The sequence below is a fragment of the Apium graveolens genome, chromosome 7, assembly GCF_009905375.1.
Source record: "Apium graveolens cultivar Ventura chromosome 7, ASM990537v1, whole genome shotgun sequence".
Classification (NCBI taxonomy): domain Eukaryota; kingdom Viridiplantae; phylum Streptophyta; class Magnoliopsida; order Apiales; family Apiaceae; genus Apium; species Apium graveolens.
The window spans coordinates 147,477,402-147,491,060 of record NC_133653.1 but is presented as its reverse complement, the minus strand read 5'-3'; the positions used below and the strand labels follow the sequence as shown (position 1 = coordinate 147,491,060).

The 13,659-nt window shown below is 35.8% G+C and overlaps 1 non-coding gene across 1 annotated transcript; it reads right to left on the bottom strand.

Annotated features, from left to right (window-relative positions):
* Positions 1-910: 910 nt before the first annotated feature.
* LOC141676258 (small nucleolar RNA R71) lies at positions 911-1,017 on the bottom strand. The gene has a single exon (XR_012556856.1). It is a non-coding gene; the product is annotated as a small nucleolar RNA R71 (small nucleolar RNA).
* Between the last annotated feature and the right edge of the window lie 12,642 nt (positions 1,018-13,659).

Genomic DNA, 13,659 nt, shown 5'->3' with positions numbered 1-13,659 from the left:
TGGTAGAATGGTACTCGTGCAACGAAAGTTGGCATTTTTCAGTTTCGTGTTATCTGATTAGTGTCATCACCATCACATGCTAAGGTTAAGAACGAAAAGGCTATTGAATGAAGTATTTAATGAAGTTAGAATCCCGTGTTTGTCATATATAGTAATCCAATCTCAATTCTCTTAGTTAATGTTATTTAGTATAATCTCTTAGTTTAATAAAATACCAATTTGTTATTTGTCTTAGCATTGAGTGATAACCATACATTGTTGTATAGGTGCATAAATTGAACATAACCTAAACCAGTCTCTGTGGGAACGAATCTGATTTATATCTTATACTACTTGTGAACGCGTGTACTTGCGTGAATATTAACGCGTGTTTTCGCCGTAACAAGTTTTTGGCCCCGCTGTCGGGGACTCAGTGTTAATTTTTAGTTTATGTGCTTGTCATCAGTGGTCATTAAAGTTCACTGACTCGAATTCTTATACTTTCACGGTTTATTTGTTTGTGTTTCATGTACTCATTACAATGGGAGATCCAGCAGCACGAACGAAAGCCTTGATGGATTTTTCTCAACCCAAGATCAATGACATTCAATCTAGCATTGTCAGGCCAGCTATCACAGCTAATACATTTGAGATCAAGCCTGGCATAATTCAATGGGTGCAGAATTCAATCCAGTTTGGGGGTTCTTCAACGGAAGATCCCAATATGCACATTAGGGATTTCATTGAGATCTGCGACACCTTCAAGTTCAACGGTGTTTCTGAAGATGATGTGAAGCTGAGACTGTTCCCATTCTCTCTGAGGGACAAGGCTAAGAGCTGGTTACACTCTCTACCAGCTGGTCCGATTACTACTTGGAAAGATCTTGCTCAGAAGTTTCTTACTTAATTCTTCCCTATGGCTAAGACAGCTGCAATCAGGAATACTCTTACTCAATTTGTGCAGCAATTAGGAGAATCTTTATATGAAGCTTGGGAGCGCTACAAGGAGATGCTTAGGAAGTGTCCTCATTATGGAATGCCTGATTGGATGATCACATTTGTTTTTATAATGGGTTGGGAGCACAGTCCAGACCCATGCTCAATGCAGCATCGGGTGGAGCCTTATGGGTGAAGAACTATGAGGAAGCTTATGATCTAATTGAAATGATAGCTGCTAATGAATATCAGTATCCAACCCAGAGATTTCCACAGGGCAAGGTAGCAGGAGTTCTTAAAGTGGATACAGCTACGGCTATCACTGCTCAACTGAAGGCGTTGTCTATGAAGATCGATTTTCTGGCTAACTATGGTGTTAAGCATATAACCAGTGTTTGTAAGCTGTGTGCAGGTCTGCATGTGATAGAGAAATGCGGTATATCTAGTGACTCAGCTCAGTTTGTGAGTAACTTACAAAGATCGCAGCAGCCAGTTCCTGCCACTTATTATCCTGACAACTGGAATCATCCTAACTTCAGCTGGAGCAACAATCAGAATGCGATGCAACAGCCATTCCAGCAGTTTGGAAATAAGCTATTCACCCTCCTGGTTTTTAGCAACAAAATGCACCAAAATAACAACTCCAAATTCAACAACAAAATCATGATGCATGTCTATCTTTGAATGAAAAATCTGAATTGGAGGAGTTGAGGCTTATGTGCAAAAACTAGGCTCTTATATGCTAAAGCCAGGCTATTTCTATCAAGACTCTGGAGAACCAAATAGGTCAAATTGCTAATGCATTATTGAATCGACCACCAGGAACGCTTTCTAGTGATACAGAAACAAATCCAGGCAAGAGGGAAGTTGAAGAACAGGTCAACGCCATCACCTTGAGGTCTGGAAAGGTCGCAAGCTCCAAAATTCAGCAAGACGAAGAGCCTGAAAAATCTCAAGATTCAGAAAATGTAGTTGTGGCTGAAGAAGAAATGTAGAAGGAAGAAGAGGTGGAACCAAGGAAGACTACTGTGGAACACACTCCTCCTGAGGGTAATACAGGGGAGAAATAGATCAATCCTCCACCTCATTTTCCTAAGAGGCTGCAGAAGAAAAAGATGGATAAGCAGTTTGAGAAGTTTTTGGAGGTGTTCAAGAAACTTCATATCAACAAACCTTTCATTGAAGCTCTTGAACAGATGCCTAGCTATGCGAGGTTTATGAAAGGTATTCTCTCTCGGAAAGTGAAGCTCGATGACTTAGAGACCGTTGCTCTTACGGAGGAATGCAGTGCTGTGCTGCAACAAAAGTTGCCTCCGAAGCTTAATGATCCTGGAAGCTTCACTATTCCTTGCACCATCGGAAACTTATAATTCGACAAGTGTTTATGTAATTTAGGAGCTAGCATCAATCTGATGCCCTTATCTATCTTCAAGAAGCTTGGTCTACCTGATCCAAAACCAACATACATGTCATTGCAACTAGCTGACCGTTCCATCGCTTATCCACGAGGTATAGTAGAGGATGTCTTGGTCAAGGTGGATAAACTCTTCTTCTCTGCTGACTTTGTAATTCTTGATTTCGAGGAAGATAAGAAGATTCCCACTATCTTGGGAAGACCATTCTTGGCTACAGGCCGAACTATGATCGATGTGCAAAAAGGAGAGCTTTCGATGAAGGTTTATGATCAAAAGGTCACTTTTAATGTGTTCAAGGAAATAAAGTTACCCACAGCTAAAGAGGAGTGCTTTAAAGTAGAGTGGGTCGACTCTGTAGTAAATTCGGAACTTGAGCAATTGCCAAAGTCAGAGACTTTAGAGAGATCCTTAATGAGGAAATCAGTTATTGATGACAAGGAAGAAGTAGAGCAACTGCCGGTTTTGAATGCACCTCCATGGAAGAGAAAGTTAGATATGCCATTCAATTCTCTTGGGTTAGCAGAGCTGAAATTTCTCAAGAGCGTCTCGAGCCGTCTATTGAAGATGTTTTCACACTTGAGCTTCACCCACTACCATATCACTTGAGTTATTCATTCTTAGGTGCACCCCATGATATGGGGTTGGGATATATTTTTGATGATGTAGAGAGTGGTTGAACGGATATTCCCGTGCCTACAGAGGGTTCTTCTCATGTGCAACAGGTAGTTAATAGGATTGGTGTTGGTGATGTATAGTATAGAAGATTGACTAGGCGTATGGAGGCCATGCATGACATCCACCGATATTTTTCTGAAGATTTGACACACGCTTTCGGTACTGTTGTCCGAGACACTGGTGGCGAGGTTGATTGGCCACCTGATCCTCCACCCGATGAGGGTGACTCTTCCGCTAACTAGGTATGCCTAAAATCCTTATTATTACCTTCAATGAGGACATTAAAAATTTTAAGTTTGGGGGTGATAATGTAAGGATTAGTAGTGTGTGTGTGTCCATATAGATTCATATTGCATGTTTAGTTGTAGTTCATTCATATTTTTGCATGATTGTTCATTTAGGACATATTTGTTTATTTTTATGTAATTTCATATAGTTGCATTTGCATGCATATTTAGCATGATCCCTTAAGATGAACTATGATATTTGATAAGTTGATGTTGATTTGAGTGTGGTGATGACGAATAGAGGGATGTTTAAGTCCTAATGAATTGATTTGCATGCCAGAAACAAATATTTTCACAAAGTCTTATAGGGTTGCTTTTGATCTAGATCATGATCATACTTGTTTGTTATTGAGATTTAATCACTTGGGTTATATTTAGAATTTGTGATATTCTCGTAATGACGTAAAAACACTGATTTTTTTATCTGGAGAAAAACCCGAATTTCATTGCTAGTTGTTGTAAGGCTAGGCATCAAATGGCTAGTAGTCGGCTCATATTTTTATGAGTAGTCTAGGGTTGAATGAGATGGAGCGAAACACACTCATTCAGAAAAGAAAAAAAAGAAAAAAAGAGAAAAAAAAAGTATGTGTTTATGCATAATTGATCAAGAGTGAGCTCTTTAATACTCGAGTTATTAAGTTCTAGGGGACTTTGTGCCTAGTGACCTAAGGCTTTTATAGTCTGGGATCCGCTAACCTAACGCTCGCTACATGGGTATTATTGCATAAGTCTTTTGGGACCTCATTCATTACACGATCAAGTAAGCATCCTTGTTATGTGTTCAATAATAACATGAATCCTTGTATAACTCTAGTAGAAAGGAGGTGTTGTGAGCCATAATGCATTTATTGTCTATTCTGTTTATGAACTTTTGATTGTTTTGATGATAGATAATTTATGGTTATTGATCTAGTATCGAGAGATATCTGTTGAGCATTCCACACACACACGTTTCTGGTTTGTGAGTTGGTTTGTGGGATTTATTCGAGCTCTGTTTAAAGTCATTGCATTCTTAGAGGCATTGGCTTATTCATTTGGTTATGGTTATTCAGAGGGGATCGATTGCATTATCATTTAGTTGCATTCACGTAGTTACATTCATGCATTAGGTTTGTTTTGTAGTTTTGAGTATGTTTATACTTGAGGACAAGCATCGAATCAAGTTTGGGGGTGTGATAAGTGGATTTTATATCCACTTGGAACGCTTTGTTACAAGCTTAAATTGGTATTTTGGACTCAAGTTGTTGGTATTTTGATGTGTTTTTGTGTTATTGCATTTCAGGTATCAGTTAAATGAAGAAAAGATCTTTTAGAGGAAATATGATGAAAAGTGATCAGAATTGGAATCCAAGTCCATTGTCAAGTTGTAGAGAATCTCGTTAGCTTCGCGTGGGCAGTTGAATCGCCTAATTCTGACGAGTAGAACTCATGTTATGGCCAAAATAAGATTCATCAGAATTTTTTCCATACAGGCTCCAGGCGCCCGCCTGGGATGTGGGGCGGCCGCCCGGAGAGCTGAGGCGCCCGCCCGGAGAGCTGAGGCGGCCGCCTGAGGCGCGGTCGGTCGCTGATTTCGCTGAAAAAGCCTTTTTTGAGTGGAATTTGACGATTTTAAGGGTCCAGGTCCACTAGGGCCGTATATATACTTAAAAAAAAGAGTTTTCATCATCCGGAAGATTGGGATACCAAGGAGAAGACCTAGAAGTACTAAACAACTCCGAAAAAGAGGATCTTGTTTTCAACTTGTGATTCTTTGAATTAGTTGTAACTTTAGATGCACATTTTCGTTCTTGTTGAACCTAGATCTCGTTTATTCATACTTTAATTATTATTCAGTTTATTAAGACCTTGTTTTATACCATGCTTTCATTGGAACCCATGATGACGATGAGTTCAATTATGGGCTAATCGTTATCATTGGATTCTAGCGGATTTACTTATGGATTTCAATAGTTAATTGTTTTGATATCTTGGTGTGTGGTGATTGAGTGATATCCTAGTATTGGTTGTGCTTATTCGTCTTATGTGCGTAGCTAACATATAAGATAGCGTGTTAATCTCTATTGAAGCGACAGTGAATATAGAGGTTTAGAACTTGCCATGCTAGCATAGGTTCATGTATCGTATGCATGATTAGTGGGTAACTCTAACCGTTTTACTTGCCCTATGTAATCAAGATAGATAACTTGTGCTTAAACCATTATGTTGTCAAATTCTATAGACATATAGGGTCTAAATATAATTGGTGCCTATTCAGCTTCTATCTCTTTTGTGGATGTCTAGTAGAATGGTACTCGTGCAACGAAAGTTGGCGTTTATCAGTTTCGTGTTATCTGATTAGTATCATCACCATCACATGCTAAGGTTAAGAATGAAAAGGCTATTGAATGAAGTATTTGATGAAGTTAGAATCCCATGTTTGTCATACATAGTAATTCAACCTCAATTCTCTTAGTTAATATTATTTAGTATAATCTCTTAGTTTAATAAAAAACCAATTTGTTATTTGTCTTAGCATTGAGCGATAACCATACATTGTTGCATAGGTGCATAAATTGAACTTAACCTAAACCAGTCTATGTGGGAACGAATCTAATTTATATCTTATACTACTTGCGAACGCGTGTACTTGCGTGAATATTAGCGCGTGTTTTCGCCCTAACAAGTTTTTGGCGCCTCTGCCGGGGACTTGGTGTTAATTTTTAGTTTATGTGCTTGTCATCAGTGGTCGTTAAAGTTCACTGACTCGAATTCTTTTACTTTCACGCTTTATTTGTTTGTGTTTCAGGTACTCATTACAATATGGATTGTATTGAGAAAGGCCCTCATGTTCCTATGAGAGCTGCTACAGGCAATGAGAATTCTATCCCAAAGCCTAGAGCAGAATGGTCTGAACTAGATATTGAGCAAGTTCATAAGGACAAGAATGCCATAAACATTTTGTTCAATGGTGTTGATGGTGACATGTTTGACAACATCATCAATTGCAAAACTGCTAAGGATGTATAGGATACAATTCAAGTTATATGTGATGGAACGGAGCAAGTAAGGGAAAATAATATGCAACTCTTGATTCAGCAGTATGAGCAATTTCATTATGAAGACAGTGAAACATTAACTGACATTTTTAGTAGATTTCAAACTGCTAAACGCTCTAAAGATGCATGGAAGAATCTACCACACAAAGGATTCTAATCTCAAATTCCTTAGATCTCTACCAAAGGAATGGAAGCCTGTGATGATCTCTCTTAGAAATTTCCAAGATTACAAGGAATTTACTTTGGATAGACTGTATGACATTCTAAAGACCTATGAGCTTGAGATAGAACAGGATGAGAACCTGTAAAAAGGAAGGAAGAAGGGAGGATCCATTGCATTGGTTGCTGAGCAAGAGAGAGAGAAAGAGATGAAGGTAGAAGCTGTGGAATCTGCACCAAACCCTTGTGAAGGCAAAGGAAAAGGGCTAGTAGCTGAACATGAAGACCATCTTAGTCAAGATGATATGGAAAACATAGATGAACATCTGGCTTTTCTATCCAGAAGGTTTGCCAAGCTCAAATTCAAGAAGAATTTTGGAGCATCCAATGTAATATCCCGGATATGACGTGTAATTATTTTTGTCAATAAATAAATATTCTATGATTATTATGTGAATTTTGGTGAATTATATGTTAATTGGTATTTGTGTTTGGATGCTTTAATGTGGTAAAATTTGAGTATTTTAATTTTTATATATCCAAAATAAAGTATAGATAATTTTGATATTTTTTTATTAATTCATTTGTTACTGTATGATTTTTCAAATGATTTATGGATTTAATAAATTATTTTTCCAAGTAATTATATATTAGTTTGAATAAACGTCAACCGTTTTTACGTTTTTACAACCCGGAAGTCTCGGGAAAACTCCTTTCTAAACTAATTTGATTATACCGAGCATTTTGCGTGTTTTGACTTTTTCGATCCGGAGTACGGTTTTACCCGTGCGGTTCCTGGCTTAAATTTTTTGATACAATATTCGTTTCGGTAATTAATAAAACCCGTATTTTCGAGAAACGAGATATTTTGATTAAACTATTATATTATCTTCTCGTAATTCATGTAACCAAAGCGCTGAGACCAAGCCTGTATTTACAAAAAGCCTGGTTTTGATAATTATCTCAAAACCTGTACCGAATTGGATCAGTTTTGTTAATACTTAATGATTAAGTATTCTATTTTTGTATCCGATATGATCCAACGGGGTACCAATATTCCGTATATATAAATAGCCCTTACCGTACTTTATTTTTTACAGATAAACATAATTCGACAGTAAAATTTTATAATTATCCAGAGAAACAAACAGTGTTCTTCGTGTTCTTCGCAATCGAACGAGGATTTGAAGACGTTATTGGAATCCGATGAAGGTGTATGAATAGTCAAATCGAAGCTCTCAACGAGACGATCGTATCCTTATCAGAATCATCGTATAAGGTCGTATATTTATCGATTTCGTATTTTCATTTTCTTATTTATTTAAATTTAAATTCAAATTTTGATTTAGAGTGATTGTTTGAATGTTTTGTTGACTGATTATGATTCCTGAGGTTGCAAATATCATTTTAGTATATAAATTTCATGATTTTAGTTAAGATTTGATTAAAAACGAGTTTTTAGTTTTTGTCAAATTTTCAATTCGATTTTTAGAATTGTTCTTGAGTTGGTGATTGCATATGATTACATGAACATGTTGTATGTGGTTAGAGCTTTATTTTGATAGTTAAATCGTTTAATTTGATTAAGAAATGAGCAAGTTCGGATTTTTTCGATGAACTCGCCGGTGATGAATCGTTTTTGGCCAGAGTTTGGAATCTAAGGGTTATTGATGTTGATTCTTGTTTGATTTGGAATACTGGTTGTATTTAAAACAGATTGGACCAAACACCAAATCAAACGGTTCATTTTTGGGGCCAAATGCCAGCTCGCCGGCTGAATTCCGGAAAACCCAGATTCCGGCGGGTTGTTCTTGGCAACCCGACCATGTTCTTGGTGACCCGTTTTCCTAAATAAAAGACACAACTTTAATCTGTTTTACCCCAATTTCAATTCTAGAAATCTGTTTCTGAGTTTTTTTAAAAAAATAATTCAAAAATTCCTTATTTAATTTCTAAAAATTCAATTTTTAATTCCAAAATTCATTTTAAATTCAGAAATAAATCTAAATTATTTAATTAATAATTTTAGTTAATAATTAATTATTTAATTGGTAAATTAATTTAAATATTAATTTATTAATTGATTTAATTATTTATTCATTAATTCAATTATTTATTAATTAATTTTAATTTATTATTTATTTAGATTTAATTATTTCTTTTAATTTAAAAATTCCGAAAAATAGTTTCGAGCTTTAAAATATCTTTTTAAATTATATTCAAGGCTCGATAATTATTATTAAATGATTTTAAAGTCGAATTCGGGTATTCGAACCCTGTTAATTATTTATAAAATGATTCTGGTACCTGTTTTAATTCCGAAAAATGTTCAAAAATTCGTATTAAATACCAGAAAAATCATTTTTATCCCGAACCTTCTTTGAAAAAATATTTTTATCGAATACCTTGCATTCTATGTGCTATGTGCTATCTGCTATCTGGTTAATGTGTTATATGGCTACGTGTTTATTGTTTGACTGTTTAAGTCATAACTTTCAATCCGTAAATCAGATTTGGGTGAAACGAAGGGTAGATAGAAGCTGGTAACGTCTATGTGACGATTAGAATAATATGAGATTAAGTATTGATAGATACTTATAAGACCTAGCAGAGGAAACGAGGCGTAAAAAAGGAAACCAGGTGATCAATAAATAGAACCGAGGCGTAGAAAAAGAATGCAAGTGATCAGTGAGAAGAAGAGAGGTATAGAAAAAGAAGACAAATGGTTGTTGAGTAAAAATGTTAGACGAATGCAAGTGAAGTTGGAAATCATTTGTGATAAGGCAAGTATTCTTAAACATTCTCGAGATATATTGCAAGTATACCCTGATGTTCATGTTTTATATTGCAAATGCTTTAAATATACCTGAGTTATACCCAATGTTAGCATGTGACAGCAGGGTGGCTTAACCCTAAAACCCGATCATATCATTCGATATTTGAGTTGTAAGCCTTATTCATTGTGAACCATTGATTATCAAATATTCAGATACTAAATAACATAGATATGATACTACCCCACAAATACATATACACCATGTACCAAAAACTGGAACAGAATTGCTCAAATATACAGAAACTTATATACTCTACAACACTTTGTAACATCAAATATCTACACCCTATATAATCATTAAACCATTGTTCATCTAATACCTGATTCTTCTACAGGATTGAATCCATTCTTCCTTCATACCTTGATATGCTCCGGTGATACTCATGAATTGCATTATACGCTGAAACAAATGTTTTAACAATGTTAATTATGATTCTATTTTGTTGAATACAATGTTTATCATATGAAATTGTTTTAGAATTGGATAGTTTTCTTTATGTGGACCAGATTCATTGTTAGACCAGATTCGTGATCGTATCAGGCCAATGTGTGCCTTGGATCCGGTTTATAGAGCAGAGCCGTATGCCTTGCTCGGGGTTAGTACGTGACTGATCAGCAGCCTAACCTTGGTTTTAAAATTTAAAATCAATATCCAATTATAATGATTATTTAATAAGAAACTTGATTCCTCTGAATTATCTCAATTGATCATTGTTTAACCTCAGTTATTGTTATTATGACTTGCTAAGCTAGTTAGCTCACTCTTGCGAATCTGTTTATATTATTCTACAGTTAAAAAGGAAATGGTTGGTAGCAAAGATTCTGAGTCCAGTGTGCGAGCTAGGATTCCAGGATGAGTTGGATCGAGCTAGCAGGAGCTATATGTTTAGTTTTGAGTTATGTGGCTTGTAAGAATGCTTTCACTATCAGTTGTAAGCTAAACTGGTTGGGATTTGGTATGTTGTAATAAGAGTTAAGGTTGTGGCTTATTTTCATACTTTAACCTGTTACAATCCGTGGTTGTGTAAAGAAGGGTCATTGCTTATAATATTTTATATACAGGTTTATATATTGTATGTGTGTTGTGAACCCCAAACTTCTGACCCGGGTTTGGAGGGCGTCACAGGTTTGGTATCAGAGCTATAGGTTATAAGTCACTGAAACAATCCTAGATTGTCGGGATTGGGTAGAGGGTTAGGATAAAGAATAAGAAATAGAAAGATATGACGTTGTGAGGTTGAGTGCAACTGTATAGTAGGTTTTCAGTATGATTCATGTTGCGATTCGAGATTATTATCTTGTAATGTGATTTCCAGATAATGTCAATGGCAGATCCTATTTTCTCTATTCAGAGCCTTCTGTTCGAGGACCGTCATCTCCACCCCGATTTGATTCACACCTTGTTCTTCCACCAGTATTAGTTGTATTACCTCATGTTGTGATAGCTACACCTCTTTAAGCTATTTTTGCATCCCCTGATGTGAGGCCACCTATTCGAGGACCCCTACCTGTTGATTATGGTTTTACCGGACATTCATCAGCGAATGCATCTTTTCAGTTTACCCCACACTTTATTCCATACCATCAGCTTAAGACTTGTCTTATGGAGCAACAAAACCTACGAGGATGGATTCAAGAGCTACAGTATATGGTGAGTGCATGAGATATTAAGAAAGGTAAGAAGAAACCTAGAGAGAGGATTCATGTATTCTAGTGGATAACTGCTACCAGGTTATATGGAGCCACCAGTAAGTATGCCACCCATGATTATCTTGTGGAGTGGGCTAGATGGGTTTTAAAGGAGTTTAAGAAGATTGGAGATCCAGAGTTTTCTTGGAATTAGATGATGGTGTTATAACGAATGTGATATGTACAGTAGCGATGTGAGGTGATATCAGCAGACATTGTTTTATAAAATAGACTTGTTGATTATTAGATAGACCTATTGTACTTAATGATAGAAAAAATGATGAGGGGAGTATTACCAGTATGGAAGCCTTGAGGTGAAGTTACGAATAAGATAATATGCAGCATAACTGAAGTTTTTATTGATTAATGCAGGCAAGATGGACGCAATAAGGGGCAGAAGATAGAATGAAGTGGATGGGTCCTTACGTGATTATTTCCTTAATTTGGTACCTTGTTATGGTTAAGAAGGAAAACAACCAACTCATATAGTATTGACGACCATATATGCAATTTTCAAATTTTAATTGAGTTTTTTTAAAGAGATTTTCTTAAAAAAATTTCTAAAGGTTCTTTAAACAAAATAAATTTTAAAAATTGGTTGTTAAATTACTACTTGAGTTTTTGTTATAAGATTCAGATTACCTAGAAGAATACTTGTTCTAGAAATAGTATGGTTAACTTAGAGGGCCCAAGTGGACCCGTTATTCCGGAGGTTTTAAACTTTCACGACAAAGGAGTGCAAATCTTGTTTGATAATTTTAACAACAGAATTAGCGTATGGAAAAAAATTTCATCCAATTCCTGAGACTATTAGAGTTTAATGAATTCATTGATTTAAAAGAAGCCTGAATTTGATCAAAGGAGATTGAGAAGATTTCTAGACTTTTCTAAATGAAGAACATTATTAGCAAAAGAGTCAAGATGTTAAATGACTATTAGTTATTCCAAGTCGCAAAGACGAAATTTGAAGTTATGATTGTAAATTCTGTATGAACGCAATTATGGTCGAGTTATTAAAATATTAAACGTGGAGGTATAACACTAAAAGACACAAGACTTAACAAATAAGAATCTATTATAGTGCTTAATTTGTGAAGGCATTTCAGCGGACTTTATAAAGTTATTATATGACTCAAATGGGATCTATTGATCGAACGAGCTCTGAAGGTGTACCTAAGTGAAATGTGGATGGTGACCAACGGTATCATTCTTTTCTATAATACTATAGTATATATTCTTTTTGACTCTTGAATAAGTATGAACTTCTTTCATTATAAGTTCTATGAGGTGATAAGAAAGAGAAGATTGTTGTATTCCTTTCCAAATCATTTTTTCCCTTCAAGATTTGTTTTTTGATTGAGACATCAGTGTTATGGTGTGATGCTTTATCAGAATAATGAAGAGTCTGGTGGGACGCCACCTAATCCTGTGCTGTATGCCATATGGTGCGAAAGACTGGCCATCTTAAGTACCAATATGGTTTTCTCATTTCTATTCAAATCATTACTTATTCTTTATTTTTCAACTATAAATTTATTGAATCATGAATCCTTCTAATTATTGTGTTGCACTGTTGTTCTTTACGAAAGTTTTCTAATCAGAATAACGAAGAGTCTGGTGGGACGCCACCTAATCCTGTGCTGTATGCCATATGGTGCGAAAGACTGGCCATCTTAAGTACCAATATGGTTTTCTCATTTCTATTCAAATCATTACTTATTCTTTATTTTTCAACTATAAATTTATTGAATCATGAATCCTTCTAATTATTGTGTTGCACTGTTGTTCTTTACGAAAGTTTTCTAATCACGAATCAAGCGGGCAAAGTTCCAGCAACAGAATTTACATGTTTCAAAAGTGGGAAACCAGGATATATTGCAAAAGATTATAAAACACCAGCCCGGTCAGTAATGCGTTGAGAATCGTGGGATCTCTTCCTATAGTGGATGAGCCTCCAAGGGTGAGAATTTATGATATGTTTGTGAAAGATGCTATTCATAATACGAATGTGATGGAAGGAATGTTTACTGTGAAGTCCTTATATGCCAAAGTATTAGTAGATTCGGGAGCAACTCGATCGTTTATTTCTCAAGGTTTCGTTGCAACATTGAACTGCCCAGTTGAATTGTTAAATGAGATTATGATTGTAGAATTAGCAAATCAGGAGCGTGTATCTGTTAACCAAGTGTGCACCAATTGTGAGATTGATATTTCTGGCATTAAGTTTTGTGCCAATTTAATACCATTTAAATCAGGAAAATTGGATGTTATTCTAGGAATGGACTGGTTATCGAGGCGTGATGTTCAGATAGAATGTCGTAATAGAAGGTGAGTATGCAGATGCCGGATGAAAATATAATGATGTTTAAAGGTCAGAGGTAGGTAAAGAAGTTTTTAACAAAGATTCAAGATAAAAAGTTATTGTTGTAAAAATGTGAGCATTATACTATTTAGGTGATAAATAGAAATCAGGAGTCAGCAAGACTTGAAGATATTCTAGTGGTCAGTGAATTTCTAGATGTGTTTCCAGACAAGATACCAGGACTTCCTCCAGATAGAGAAATTGAGTTCGCGATCGACTTAGCACCTGGAACGGAACCAGTGTCCAAGGCCCCGTACATAATGGTTCCAGTTGAAATGAAGAA